Here is a 13,773-nt window from a genome sequence, read left to right as displayed (position 1 = left end):
GAGCAGTGTGTTCCCGTACTGCCAGCGCTATGTAGCAATATTGAGCTTTGGGAGAAGAACAATGAAGATCTGTTGTTCAGCAATAAATGACATGGTGGAAGTTATTCTTGTCTTATTTCATGTAGTGTCTAAGTAGGAGGCATAAGCCTTAACTACAGTGATACAACTTGCATAAAGCAGAGGTGTAGTGCTGTGGTACTGTTTACTGTAGGGTAGGGATATATCTATAATTATACGTATAAAGTAATTGCTTTTGTTGCCAATTTAAAAGTCCGTAAGTTACCGTATTTTGCGCACCATTCGGCGCATTGTATAAAGAGGCGCAGTCTAAATAACGGAGTTTATTTCTGTACTTCGATGTGCTATTTTCTCTGTGCTGGTGCTTTCTGTGTGCTTTTTCTGTGTTTTGTGTACTTACTATGCTGTGTGCGATGGAGAAATCAATTTCCCTGACGGAACCTCCTTAAGGGATAAATAAAGTTATACTCTACTCTCTACTTTTACACACAGTACACCTTATTGTTCGGTGCATGCTTGCTAACGGAAGCAAAAAGGTGACTGGTTGAACTGTGTTGTACTATGTATTTAAATTTCAAAAAATACACCGACATTATTTTTTAAATATGTTTTTGTTTCTTAATTTTTTAATAAATCTGTACTAAATCCTTCGAAGTCCTCATCTTCAGACTGCATTGAATAGCTTGGCAATTTCACTACCGCTGACCATCACGTTTCCGGGTGGCTGTCTGGTAATGATGTCGGCTTTTGCGAAACATCGGACAAAAGTCGAAGCAGACACGTTAGTCCAGGATCCACAACACACCACATATTGTGGTTTGTAACTCGCTCGGCACTGCCTCCAGTCCTGGTAAACATGTGTTCACGTCTCTCATCCATCACTCCACGACGCACGCAGCTTAACTTTAAAGGCTCTGTTTACACCGATGTCCAGCGGTTGGAGTTCTTTCGTTAATCCTCCAGGATGAAGACAAGCTCCGAATTCAGCCTCTTGACGTGGTTTTTGACAGAAGCGGTGGTGTGGGGGGGCATGGAGTCACAGATCAAGAGAGATGGCGAAGCGTGAAAAAAGCCCCTGGTCTCTTTACGTGAACCGGAACAACCGGAACTGATAGCCTGGAGTTTCCATGTTGCGTCGTAAGCGTGTCTCTTCGCTGACACCATTGTCAGGGGTCTTTAACCAAACAAATGTGGTTAACAGCATACCTGCGGTAAAGTACCGGCATAGCCCCTACACCGGTACCTACCGGAGGTGTGCCGGACGTAGCCTCGCGTCATGTTCTCTAATTGGTCTGTTGCTGCCGGCGTACGTAGTGACGTAATACGTCCTATGTCGGCGGACAATGGTCGATCTGGCGGAGTGCTGACTAAAATCACAGTAAAACATTTTTACAGATTTTTACACATAAGACGCTTAATGTTAAAAAGCGCAGCGTTGATTTTTGAAAAATGTTAAGACTTTTAAGCGCGTCTTATGGTGCGCAAAATACGGCACCTACATATTTATATTTCACAAGGAACGTTATTGACCGGTTCAGGAACTTTATTTTTTTGTTCTTACCGGTTCAGGAACGTCAGTCTATGGGTGGAACACAAAACCAGAAACGTTATAATTCCGTTTCTGTTCGGGACGAACCGATTGGCAAAAAATTCTGGTTCAAAGCCCTGGTCCTACAACTCCAAAACATCCTGGTGAGCCCTCAGTGATTCCTGACCTGCAATCCCTGCAGCATTTATGTATTCCGGAGTCGAACACCACTCTTATTTCCTTATTTCAATCTTTTTTTGTTTGTCTGACAATTTTTATTTTCTACTTTTATTTGAATTACACATAAAAAAAGTATCATTTGTAAATATTTGATACTAATCCTCATTTATTCCACATTCCATAAATCAAAACACAAGTTGAAATAAATATTTTCCCCACAATTTTAACATGACAAAAACAGTTTTTAAACAATTTTTAAAGGGCAGTTGTACGAAAGCACTGAGAGTCAGGAAAGTTATTAGTGAGAAGAGAAGTAGCATTAAGAGACCATTTGGCAACTCTAGCTGGGACATTACCATTCTAAACGAAGTTTGAGTGGATCAACTTTGTTTGCTCTAACGTCCCCTCCGGCTGAGACGATGTAATAATTTGTGCATGTCTTTTTAACTCTGGGCCTTCTGCATGTGTTTCTACAGTGGCGAATGGTGCTGTGCAGTTTGTTTGGACCAACCCAGGTTCAGCCAACTTCCTTTCAGTGGTCAAAATTGATACTCACTTCTTTGACATTTCCATTTCCCCTCCAGTCAACAGTCAACCTTAACGGCAGGAGACTAATTTACAGGGTTGATGAGGGCCGTGCCACACTGGCCGAAAGACCATTGTATAGAGTTATGTTACTATTAGTGCTATTTTTCCGGGTGAGTGCTACGAAGAGGCGTCGCAATAACTAACCAAGCAGACAGTTCACCGAATAGCCTGAACCCATGCAACCGTGAGCGCTGCAGTAACACATTATGAGAGCGGTTTGTATGCAGATTGCAAGGCATTAATGATAAGCATTTGTTGGTGTACGACTCTCTTTCTGCGCTTTGATACTGATAAAATGTTGTTCACCAATTCTGCTTCCATTGTAATATGAATGTAGTTCTGATTGAGGGAAATCACAGTAAAAGGAGCTTTTACTTTGTTAAATTAAGACATATGCTGGTGAAATACATCCAGAAAGCTTTGAGTTGAGCAATGTAGAGAGGTAATAGTGCCATCTCTGATCCTGTGCTAATAGCGGTTGAGGCAAGTTTCTTGTATATGTGTTTGTGTGAGTGTATACACACATATGTCTATGCAATGAGAGCAGTTGTTCAAAGGCTGTGAATGAAACAATGTGCTTGTAGCTACAGCAAGAGAGGAAGTAATAACTCTTCATGTTGGACACTTGGGAGGTGCACCAGGCGTCATTATCTCCTAAATGCCTCAGGCTTTCTAATGTTCTCACCTTACACCCACTGCTGACCTATGACTCACCAGCCCCTCATCCTCATAGTAAACCTTTATCACATTACCTTAATCTTGAAGCATCATTCTGGAAGGTTAGAGTTACCCTCTTCTTATAAATGACGTACAGATGACGTAGATCATGTCCATTTGTCTGAACTATTCAACATACTACACATTCTTCCAGCATGAAGTGCAGATCGAGACTGTCTGGGTTGTCTGCCAGACAGAAAGCAAAGCTCTTCACAGGCTGAAATCAAAAACTAAATTAAAACAAAAACATTATGATATTAAGATGGTCTACAAGGTGTTTTCTAAACTGATTTAATACCGACATTGAAGATAGAAGGAGCCTTGTGCCTTCTTTCCATACATAATTGGATATGTTCTGGTGAGCTTACAACGAAATACAAGATACACGATGTGGAGCAAAACCAACAGAGGATGGTTGTATGTGCTGTAGTTAAGATGCAGCCAAGGCACGACTGACGTGTAAATAAATATAATTTGAATAGCAAAATACACCAAAAGGGAACAAAATATTGTTTTAAAAGAGTCAAGTGGAAGTAGAAAAGTGTTTTAGGTCATTCATTGGCTTGTGGAGGGTACGGAGCTCAAAGACTAGATTTAGCTGGGCATTTGAGATCTGAAGCAAAAGCTCAGTTTGGGGAAGCGACACAACTCCACCGTTTTCCCGCGTATACCTACAAGCAGTTCATGTGCCGACATTGCATCTGCTTGACTCTTTCTGCAGATGTCAAACACTCAAAGAAACGCTGTCCTGAGAGCCGAGACTTGAAGCCCACTAACTCAGGGTCTCCAAATGGGGTATACTGCAGGTAGCTGAGGACCAGCTCTGTGTCCCAAGATGGTACAACAGCCCCTCAGACATTGTGCATGAGGACACAAAACTCCTGACCACGTACTGTACCAGCCACCATACCTCAGTTAGAAATCTCCTAAATACGTAGAATGAGGATATGTTTGCTTTCTCTTTATCTGCTATCTCTGCTCTCTCCATCCCTGCTAATCACCTCTCTGTGCCAGCAGAGATGAGTCCAATCAGACAGAATGATTCCCTGTACTGATTGACTATGTTGCTTGGTGAAGAGATATCAGTTTCAATAGAGAACCTTAACAGTATATAGCATTCACACGTGATAATTTCACCGAATTCTCCAGATAATTCAAATTATTCCAACTGTTGTCAGTGTTTGTCAGTAAAGTAAATGATGCTGTTGGACATATAAGGCATTGAAACAATATTGATTGTTGGTAACTGAAGAGAGGCTCACTGATAAAACAAGGTGATCTTTTGTGGGTCACCTTAGTTGAGCAGGGGTGTGTCTGTTTCTCAGAACCAAAAGGTTTTTTAAATTTATTTTTTTATCTTTTTATCTCTGCCAGAGGCCACAGTCTCCACATTCCTCATATCCAAGCCTCACTTCTGCTGATGACTCATTCCCCTGCCTTATTACAGGGAGCAGCATTCACTCTGCATTGCTGGACTACACCATTGATTTACTGCACACACCTTATAATAAAATGGATAAGCCGATGTGAACGGTAGATGGGTGACAAATTACAAACATTTTCTGACTATCTATCTAAATAAACCCTGCAGCGATGCGCTCAGTTGACATAACAGAAGAACTTGGTTGAATTGGTGCTTCAGAAAGACCTGGAAACATGTATGGAAGCTATTTTGGGAATGTTGTTTGTTACTCAGTTCACATCCAACAAACAAAGATGTGAAAAGCTGGAGGTGTTCCCAGAATCAAAGCAATACTGTTGTTTGCACCATCTTGAGACCCACCCTCTATTTTCAGTGCCTTCACAATGGACATTGTTTAAATATAACCACTGATAACTACTAACTATAGTAACTACTAATACGTCACTACTGTTTTCAAATCCCAAGACATAAGCTGTTAACAAAGATTTGCATTCTGCATCTTGTTAGTATTACTGACAATTGGAATCAGGTTTCTCTTGGTGAATGTAAAGCCAACATTGAATCTCTATCAATCTTGGCCAAGACCTCATCTAACTGATTGCTGGCTAAATGTTCACCATCTAGTCGATTGGTGTCTATGTAGTTTAAACTTTTTTGGGGTTTTTTCCTTGCTGCGTCTGCAAACCGATGATGCTAGACCGGTGTGGGTGAGTCAGAACATGTCAGGCTAGACAGATAAACAAAGACATTAAATAGTCTTTAAAGATGGATCTGCGCCACTGAGGGATGTTATTGTCTGAAGTTTTAGTGTAGTTTCAAGTTTCATGTAGTGGGTAAACTATCCTTGAATGTCATGCTGTGCTTTTCATTTACCATCTTTGTCTCTTCCCCACATTTGCTGGGAAGTTATTAGCCTTCTGTGTATTGAGTCCATGTGCTTTCCCTATTTCAGTCGTCAGTCTGTCTTTGCTTCTCGTGGTTTCGTTTAACATTCCCGTCTGGTTTCCCTGACATTGTCCAGTCTGTAAATTTTGTTTTTTGCTTTGTATTTTGGATATGTAGATGAATCTGTCCAATTCGTCTATTTTTGTTGCCAGGGATTTGCATTAATATAATTTGCTTGTTAAGTGTCCATTTTGAACTGCATACACGATGCCATTCACATTTTTCTGCCTTCTGGGATCCAGCTGTTGTTCTTTGTTAATGTCCCACCAGCTCCTGTTCTTTATTCTTCCAGCCAGTGGTCGGTAAGCCTCCTGACCAGTTGTCCAGTTAGCAAGCAAAGAACAAGCTTGTTCCCTGCCTGGTTCTGCTCTGGACCCAGTTAGTGCCTTTAAAGTTTGTAAATCCTAATTCTCTACCCGGTATTCCCAAAACTCTGTTGGCTAGCACTATCCTACTGTGTTCCTCAGTCCTCAGATGATGGTAAAGTCAATCCCTGTTCTAGGATGCCAGAAAGATACCCAACCGGAACCCTAGTCTACTGCATCTCATTGTGCCAACCAGTGGCGCAGTGGTGTGGTTCTCAAGCCATCACCTGCACCAGACCTGCAGTGTTCCCCTGTTTTGGGGCTGCAGACCCTTAATCTTGACCTGCAACACTCCCCACTTCCTGTACATGTCACGGTCTTTCTTCGTAGCTACAATCTGCTCTACGTGTTGAGCTGTTCCATCCCCAGGAGCAATCCCACGTATCTGGTTGACCTCCTTCCTGTCCTTTGCAGCAGCAGCTGCTAGCCTCAATAGCAATTCCATCTGCATCAATGGTATCCAGACCTTCTCCTCTCTCTGGCCTTGCCTCCTGCCAAAACCTACTCCCCCCATCAACTGTACCCCGAGGACGCATACCTAGTTAACCAATGTCCAGCCCCTGGGGTTGCTGCTCTCCATCAAATTTAGAAGACATATTTCCCGGGATGGAATCCAAGGGGATGAAAATTTATTCAGTGGCTACTGGCTATGTAATTAGACAGTACATGTTAGCCGTGTTTAGCGACTTTATGAGTTAGTAATATTTATACAGCGAGGTGTCAATTTGAAGCTCTGCTGCCCTCTAGGGGCTCAAAACTGATTAATGCAACAGTAAGAACCGGCCTCATTTCCATGGTGTCTGTTAAAATAACACTGCTGAAATTCATTTTCACTCTCAGAATTTGATCATTGACTTTATTCGGTATACATCTATTATTCATGCTATATATGAGTCAGACATGTAATTAAACTTTTAAACCGTTTTAAATATACTGTTAACCGCTGCATGTGCAGGCTTTATGACTCTATTTAGTGTAATATCTTCATTTATCACTGACACATGCACAGGCCCAGTATGTTCAATAATCCTCATTTTCTCGTCCTTTATGATTTAATCAGCGAGTGTTGGCAGGAACTTAATGGCAAGGCCAGTGATGAGTCAGCCAGGCTGCAGTTTGGGGAGCTGGAGGTGAGAATAACACTGAGGGGAGATTGAAGGCAGGAACAAAGAAAAAACAAGCAGAAAGTAGACAAGGACAGAAAGATACCTTTTGCAATAACACTGAATTTGGAAATAGGAGTCATCCCGCTTATCCAACAGTCTAGAATTGTAGGAATGCAGAGGGACTCTTAGAAACACATCATTAATTTTCTTCTTTGAAATGTTTAACATCAGGATGACTTGTTCCAGACATAGATCACGCTCCAGCCCAAGGATGCCTTTCCTTAATCAGGAATCTGAGTCGGACCTGCCCTCATGATTGCTGAGCGTTATCAAATCTGTTTTGTCCGGGTAAAGCTAAGATAACGCCGATTTAAATGTAGTCGGAAACATTTCACCACCGCACTGGACACACATAGTTCCGATCAACCCGATCGAAGAACCAGACACGTAGCATTCCTTCCATTTCCCACCAAATACCATTACGACAAGGTTTCCATGTCTGTGTTTAGTCAGTGGCCAGAGGCCTTTATTTTCAAACATTACAGTAAATCTAGCCTTAATTATGGATCCATTTGATAGTTGACTGTATTTTCACTGCCAGAGGCATCTAATGACATTGTTAGAGTATGACAGAGCACAGTTTAGACACTGTGGTATTTTCATTCAAAACACTGAGGTAATTCCTGTTTCCGCTATTAGTCCTGAGAAACCAAGTATGTTAGAGGAAATCCTTCTGCTTTTATGGTTTATATTGATTTCTAGATCAGTCTCATCCAGAAGTTATTCTAAACTTTAGAAAGTATGTCCATATTTGAATAAGCTGTTGCTTCATCTGTGTGCTGACGAAGTGGTGCCTTAAAAAAACCCCACCAAGACTTTATGAGAATTTATAATTTAAACTTTTGTTGCATAAAGGGATTATGGCCTAATTATATAGGAAAAAAACAGTAGGCTGCCTTCATGGATAGTAGGAAACTTGTGCTTCGGTTCCAGGGTCCTGGTCCAGTTCTATACAAATCATCTGATTTAATTTCTCTGAAGTGCCCTTACTCTATCTCTTGTCCTGGGCCAGACAAGAACCCAAAAGAGGGGTTTATTGAGTATCAAGAGTGTAGCAGCAATTAAAAGGCACAATTTCCAAATATCTCAGGTGAAGTGAATACACCATATCGATGAGCCCATCATTAAAACCCTCAAGAAGGAGGTTGCCGTGCCGACAACCCTGATGAAGCGTTTTACCCCTGCTCCCACTCAACACGTCGAGGTAGGGCCGAGTATCAACCGGAGTTGTAAAATGAAGTCCAATCAGCTCAAATGATCAATCGAGAAAACATATTCTCGTTTTGTCTCTGATGTCCTCCAACTGCCGGCTGTATCCTAGGTGATTTTCAGTTTCCTGATGAACGGATCATTTTATTTGTTGCTAATGTAACAGGTGACTGCAGCCGACTGCTCCTAGCTGGAACACAGCCTTCAAAATCCAGTATCAAGGTGGTTTAAGGAGTGGACGGATTGTTTTTTTGTTTTTTTTAACTTGATGCTGTGCTAGGTTTCCAATCTGGGGTGGGTTAAAGTATTTCTGGTCTCCGTGATTTCAAAACAACATAGAGAGGCAAAGCCAAGCAGGGGTTTTCAGCTCTTTTGCTCAACTAGGCTTCGTTATTTTCTGTATGTCCTCGAATGTCACGAATGTTCTCGATGAGAACTGAAGAAACCTCTTGGATGAGAGGCGAAACGTCTTCAAGAAAACTTTCTTAAAGTCCAGTGGATTGATGTAAACAGCTTTGGATAATCAAGAAGACTGATGCTAATCCCACAGTGTGTAAAAACTGGCAACAAGGAATAAAATGTGTGTTATGTGTGTTAACTTATACCCATAGCTCATGCTGAGAGTACGTTCAGTCTCTTCAAACTTAGTCCTTTTAGTCGTTGTGTTTTCATCTCCTTTCCTGATTTATGCGTCTAACCTTCTGCTGCTTTTGCCTTAATCAGTTAATCTGGATTGAAAAGGTGAGCAAGATCTTTATCAGAAGGGAAAGAAATTTTGCTTGCTCTTTTGTTCACAGTGTAGGTGTTTGTTACTCATCCTAAAAACTGTTGTAATGTTCCTGGATATTTTTTCTCAGTTCTTTTCAACGGTCCACTTCATGAGCGATAGGAAGACCTCTTGTACTTTCTTTGTTCTCTTTCTTTTGCCACAGGCACCTGAAGTTTGTCAAACTGATATTAATAAGCGGAAATCCTGCTGTTTCTGTAAGACACTTCGAGCTGCATGGCACATGGATAAAGATTTTTCATTGATCAAATATCTCTGCCAAATAAAGGTGTGAAAACAGTATGAAAATATGTGAATTCTTATTGTGTCTTCAAGACAGATATGTAATGTCATCATGACATGGACTGCCTGTGAGCTGACTTTCAAAGAAAAGCAGGATGACGCACGAACCTAGGTGTTGAGTGATGGTACCGAGAAATGACGGTGAGAGAAAAGGTTTGGTGTTGCATGAATGAGAGAGCTGGGAAATATCTGACCATTAGGAGACGGAGTGACGCTGATCAAACCGTAAAGCTACTCGGAGGTTATTTAAACATTCATGTATAACCGGAAAAACACCCGTCTTGATAGACAGATGTGTTTCAAGTTGAACCTGGTAAAAAAAAAAAAAAAATTAAAAAGACAGCACTCCTCTTCCTGGTACACCTTTTTCTTTTCCAGGAATATAATACAAGTGTGTTTCTGTTTCTGAAACAGAAGGAGGTTAGAGGAGGCTGCAGACTAAACAAGGTAAGCCAGATGCCCTTCTCTACAAGACCCTGTCATAACTTCTATTTTTGATGGTGACAAAATAATTTTGTCATGACTCCAAAACGACACCCAATTTTGTCCCTGTGCCTCTTCTGGGTCACCCATTGCCAAATTGGTGTCTGTGGGCGTGGGGTGTGGGGTGCCTGATTGTGCACTGCGCACCTACCCCTCATCTCGTCATCACCTGTCGAAATAAGAACCCCCGGCAGCTCCTCTTTCACTGGATTATTATCAATTATTATCAATCTCAATCTCTCTTTGGTGGATATGTTGGCCTGCGATCTCGTGTTTTGTTTCTTTGTGATCCTGTGATTGTTTTCCTTGTGTTTTGTCTCTTGCTAATTTGCATTTTCCCTGTCTGTCCATTCCCACGCTTCATTCTGTTCAGCCTACTATCTGCCCAAATCTCAGCCGGACGCAGCCTTCGACCAGAACTGTCCGTTCCCTCGCCAGTCATCAACACAGCCGTCAATTAATTCCCATCTATTCTACTTCAGCTTGGGTTCTTGAGTCTGTGTTTGGGTTCATGTTTAAACCGGAACCTAAGATAAATAACTGTCAGTAGGGTTATTGAGAGCAGCATCTGAACATGGAGGGATTTCTTTTTCTAGCAGTAGGAGGAAGGAGATAATTAAAGGTGAGAAAAGAATTCAGAACAAACCACAGTGCAGCTCACATTCCAACCATCCAGCGTTGTAGTAGCTATCACTTTGCAGATGTCTGACAAATGTCTCATCTGTGCTGTGTTAGCAAGCAGCTCTTGACTTCACTGGTTCAAACCATGCACTGTAATGTGAGTGCAGCACAAAAGAAAGAAAAGTGTGAGGGGTGATTTGAAACAGACACACTATAACCTGCTCAGCCTTTTGACACAGTTGTCCAGGGCTGCGTTAATGAGACACCCTGCACTGAGTAACATAAGTGGGCAAGTTCATGATGTCCCTGCTGAAGGAGTCATATAGTTACTCATGTCCATCTGCGCATATGTAGAGGTGTATCTGTTCACGTCTCCTAAGTACCCGATCGCCTCAATGCAGGGAAATTTAACACGTATTTTGTTTGTGGTGTGCGTATCATTATTTTCTTCTCTACTTTGATTTATTTGACATTTTAGGCATGTTTGAGATGAGATTTTATTCTGCTATGAGAAATCTTATGAACTGTCAACGTTAGGGATATGTGTGTCTCTTTGACTTCTTAGGACGTGACGTCCACTTGTGTGGACATTACGTTTTGGCTTATATTGATCATAATATTTAAATGTCCCCCGTAAGGCCCCCGAAATGGGGCCTTATGCCTGAATACGAGGACACCTCCCCCACCATCTACGATTCACATAGATATATTCTGATGAGGAAAGGACATTATACTTCAAATGTACCAGAAAAATTTAAAAATGTTTAATTATTGTAGTTATTTTTACATTTCTATTCATCATTTTTCATCATTTCCATTGTTACAATAGTAGCGGTGGTAGTAGTATTTTTTTATTATAGTGTGAGTGGAGCTGTGATTGTGGAGTCAGTAGTGTATCAGTTATACTTGCTGACAGCAAGCAGTACGTGTCTGTTGCATTAGTGCTAATTAGTTTGATGTAAACACATTATGTCATGATTCTAGCTATTCCTGCTTCCTGTTGTAATGTAAATACTATTAGGGTTTGGAGGCAGTTTGTGTTTCACTGGTAAATGTCTTTTGTGCATAAGTTTATAGTATAAAGTGTGGGGACATAAATCATTTTGATCATTTTTAACATAAGAGAGCACAGCACAAATGAATTGGGGTTATTGTTGTTTTGTATAACTATTACAGATTAAATTGAGTGCATATGATCTGAATGGTGATTCGGCAAACCAGATGAATCTAAATGATATGCATCAACATCTCAATGACTATTGTTATTTTATTACAAAATTAATTAACAGACTACACTAAAAAGATGAGAATCGTAATGATAACTACATTATTAACCGAGAAAATGCCCTCAGACCTCCATCATGGAGGAAGTCAACGCTGGATCATGATCTCAGAAAGCAAACAAAAACCCTAATTTGAGGTTTAATCCGACAGTAATGAATATAAAATGAAATAATTCCTCATCCTTGAACATGTTTAGTGATTCTTCATCTTTATCTATATGAGTGCACAAGATGCAAAGGACAAATGTCCAACACCTCCAGAAACCTAGCTGCATGAAGCGTTTGTGTGCAGTGAGGCGCTCCAGTAATGCATGTGCACATGTTGTAGGCGAATATATTTTTGACGCATGACACTGATCATCAGCTGTGGGAGGAAACTTCGGGCAGTCTTACAGAGACAGAAAGCAGAGCTGTCATTCATGTGGTTGACCTCACCTTCTGCCTTCCTTTAGGATTCCTTTATTAACAGCATCTCATCAAACCCTCAAACTTCCTCAAGTTCCTTGAGAAAGTCTGGTCTGGACTGACTACAGGCAGAGGTGTGAATGTAAGAAGCATCCGCTCACGTGCTTCAGCTCTCTGATGCGTCCCGGATGAGAAATTATTTAGTTTTCGTATAAGACTGATAGACTGGAAATACTGCCAGCTTTGCTTTCAGTACTGTACATAAACAAACAGGTCTGTAATGCTCTTGGAGATTGCAGGTGAGGTTTAAGAGTGAGGTGAAACAGCATTCTAAATTCTTATTTGATTTCTTCCTCTCTTTTTTTAACATGGCGGACAAAGAAAAGAAGAAGAAGGAAAGCATCTTTGACCTGTCGAAATACATCGACAAGCCGATTCGAGCGAAGTTTCAAGGAGGCCAGGGGTGTCCTAAAGGGCTTCGACCCCCTGCTGAACTTGGTGTTGGACGGCACCATCGAGTACATGAGAGATCCAGACGACCAGCGGAAGCTGACAGAAGACACCCGGCAGCTGGGGCTCGTGGTCTGCAGAGGAACCTCCGTGGTGCTGATCTGTCCACAGGATGGGATGGAGGCCATACCCAACCCGTTCATTCAGCAAGAGGACGGCTGACAGACTGTCACCCGCTGGCCTACAATCACAAATACACATTTTGTAGAGTTTTATGTTGATTAACTTTTTTTTTAAATTGTGTAAGCAAAACAAATTTATCTGATTTGTTGAAAATCATTCATCTACCATCAAAAGGACATTTGAAAGCACTTTACTTCTGTTTTTTGTCTGTGGTGAGCGAGCTTGGAAAAGTTTGAGTTGTGTAGCTCACCAGTTTGTTTGACAGTACCGTTTTCTTTTTATCCAGGAAGTCTTCTTTATACTATAGTTTGTTTTTGATAAGAAAATAAAATGAAAACATCTCTTTTTTTTACTTTCAGGGATTGAACTGCAGATAAAAACAAAAAGAACATTTACAAAATAAAAGTAGGAGGATGACATCATAAATCCAAGAACCTTCACTCTGCAATCACAGAAATAACTTCTGATTAATAATGATAAGTAATAAAAGTATATATTAAAGGTTAAATTGCATTATGGAGCCACGCTAAGCTGACGCATTGCTCATAGTTAAACAAGTTTGCAAATTAAGTTGAATTTTGAGCGCAGTTTCAGTCTGAGGAAATATTATACAGTGACTTTTTATAAATTAATAAAAGCACATTAACAGCTTGGAATGAAATATAATGCTCTTAAATATACTTAACTGAATTTGACCGGAGTGTATTACCTTTCACTTATTAATCCAAACATTTCTGGATTCCAAAAAACAGGTTGGACGATTAAAGCAAACTGTTTCCTATTTAATAGACCATTCACCTCATTGAATTCACTGATTATCCAAGATATTAGATTAACACATACCACACACACACACACGCACATTTGCACAAACCAGGACATACAATACAACTATGTGTTCCTACATTTTTTTTGCTGAAGGTCATCCTCTCATTTTCATCCCCTTTGCCACACGAGTAATGTGCTTTCCGTATCATCTTTTTATCTGCAATGGTTGCGAAGATATTTGGTGGACGGACGGACGGACGGACAGAAACACTAACAATTACAATACATCCCCTTTGTTGGATGTAACCAGCTGTTCAAAAGTGAGTGATGCACTAATATGTGAGTGAGACATTAATTGCTTGATAGCAATAT

General features: G+C 40.8%; 1 pseudogene; it reads left to right on the top strand.

The window, feature by feature from the left end:
• Window positions 1-12,368: 12,368 nt before the first annotated feature.
• LOC137599290 (U6 snRNA-associated Sm-like protein LSm7 pseudogene) lies at window positions 12,369-12,914 on the top strand (annotated as a pseudogene).
• Window positions 12,915-13,773: the final 859 nt, after the last annotated feature.

This window comes from Antennarius striatus, chromosome 1 (genome assembly GCF_040054535.1).
Source record: "Antennarius striatus isolate MH-2024 chromosome 1, ASM4005453v1, whole genome shotgun sequence".
Taxonomy (NCBI): domain Eukaryota; kingdom Metazoa; phylum Chordata; class Actinopteri; order Lophiiformes; family Antennariidae; genus Antennarius; species Antennarius striatus.
The sequence above is the reverse complement of the archived record's forward strand: the minus strand, read 5'-3'. Positions and strand labels throughout refer to the sequence as shown.